Source organism: Mchenga conophoros, linkage group LG19 (assembly GCF_057382185.1).
Source record: "Mchenga conophoros isolate Kocher_MC1m ecotype Shallow Benthic linkage group LG19, M_conophoros_male_GT1.1, whole genome shotgun sequence".
In the NCBI taxonomy this organism is placed as follows: Eukaryota; Metazoa; Chordata; class Actinopteri; order Cichliformes; family Cichlidae; genus Mchenga; species Mchenga conophoros.
This window is the reverse complement of record NC_140544.1, coordinates 29,544,100-29,546,398: the sequence shown is the minus strand read 5'-3', so window position 1 is coordinate 29,546,398 and position 2,299 is coordinate 29,544,100.

Genomic DNA, 2,299 nt, shown 5'->3' with positions numbered 1-2,299 from the left:
CTGTACAAATAAACTTGCACACATGCTGCACCTGACATGCAAACACTGGCCGCCACACACTGTGGAAACACAAATCAAGAGTGATGGCAAACGGAAACCTGAGAAAAGTCAATCATGATGTCAACACAGACTGATGTTAATGGGCCTAATTCTACGCAATACACATTCAGGAGAGCAGTTAATTTAGCTAAGATAACAGTAGTGCTACCTCTGAGAGAAGTTTAAGGTTACAGTGTGCCTGCTCACAGGAGTTGGTGTTTCAGACAAACCTGCAGGCAAATGTTGTTTTTTGAATACATTTGCATGAAGGAAGTGAAACTCTTGAGATTTAGAATGACTTTTGTGGTAGAGTCCAGTGCACACAGAGGCCCTGCATGGGTCCAAACTCAGCACCTCCTTACACTTAGACAAAAGTGAGAACTGTTTATCTGCTTTTTTACATTTTCTCATACATGTTTACTTGATACATACAGTACTGTCTTTTGGCATGGTGTGCAATGTGTCACAAAAAAACTGAGGAAACTCGATGAATAGAGGACAGAAGAAGTGGCAGGCCTCAAAACCATCTACTGCCTAACTAAAGGCTCATCAGAAAAGGTCTCAGTGGCTGTTAAGAATTCCTTCTTGTGGAAGGGAAGCAGGGTGAAAAAAACTGAGGTATTCCAACTTAGACAAGAACAGGACTGGAAATCAGTAGTGGAGGGATGAATGCAAGCCTGGCCTCCCCAGAGCCTGCACCTCAATGTTACCAAAGGAGTGTTGGATCATTTTGACAGAAGAAAAGGCAGACAGCATCCAGAGAAATATTACTAAAGACAACTTAAAGAAAATACAAGAAAGCTTGCCTACGAGAGTTCAGGCTGTGTTGAAGAATAAAAGTGGTCATACCAAATATCGACTTTCAAGCTTGTTAGAAATGTACAAACTGTTTTTACCTCATATACTGTATCTCCATGTACGCTTGCATGTTTCAATAAACTGCTCAGGACTTGGACAGTACTGTACCTGAATAAGTCACTTTCATGACTAAATCATAGTATGAAATGAAACATACGAGTCTTAGGAGGAAAAAAACATTTCTTTTTGCATGGGACAGCAATGTTAAGCTAACAAATATGTGCAGACTTTGGTAAAAGGCATTGGCAACCTTTACAAGGATGGGTGGCACCTGGTAAACATCCTTGACACAGGTTTCTCATGCTTAAGAAAGGGATCTGAAGGCAAAGTTTTTCAGAGTGTAAGATTTTGCAAAATCTGTGGCCAGCTCAGTATATCATGCCTCTCACACCCTCTATTCTCTTCCCAAACACTAACCAACACACCCCAGCCCTCCGCCTCCTTCCACTCCAAGCTCCCATCCAGCCAGAGAGAGGAGTGGAGATAGGCCCAGTTGCTAAAGCTGTCTTTTCAGCCCCTGCTCCCGCTCGGTCTATCTGAGATACACAGCAAGCGGAGGTGTCGCTTTTCCGCTGGCATTTCGGACAGTATCTACTTATAGACGAGAGAAAAGGAGAAAAGAAAAACAGAAGGGGTATTATCAGGGAGGGATGAGAGCAGCAAAGGCATTTTGTCTTTTTATTCCCCTCCTAAGCCCTGGGCTTTGCTCCCAATCCGATTGGTCGATACGGCCAGGGATGTAAATGAAATGCAAAGAGGAATAAGGCTGGCTTCCCATCTCCAGTGTGTGCCCCCCTAAGTCCCCCGCCCCTCTTTCTCTGTCTCACTCTGTCTTGCTCTCTGGCTGTTTATGGCGTTGTGTTTCTGTTTCCCCATTCACAGACTTGCTGCTCTCCCTGTTTCTGTCTCACCCTCCTCACTCTGCCTCTGCGTCCTCCCCCACTTCGCGCCTCTCCCTGGCTGGGCTCACAGCTCTTATCTCCTCAGACGCCCCACATTCCAGCGTTGCCGTGGCTCCCTGCCTGCATCCCTGGTCACGGCGATTCCATGGGTTCCCACAATCCTCGGCAGCTTGCTGATTTAGGGTGGGCAAGTGACTCTCAGAAACGGGAGAGAAGAGGAACAGAGGGGTTACGGAAAGACAGAGTGAGAGGGGGTGGGAGGCGGGGAGGGTGGGTGACAAGAGGGGGATGATAAAAGGAAAGTAAGGTAAAAATAAGAGGGGATGAGCCATGTGGCAGCAGATAACTGATGTAAACATTAAACTACACCAATACAGTCAAGTGAAGTTAAAAAACACGATTTAAACTCGCATTATTAATTTGCCTGCAATGTCAAAACAACAAATATGATAACATTTTTGATCAAAAATACTACATTTGAGAACAGAGCACAAAAATAC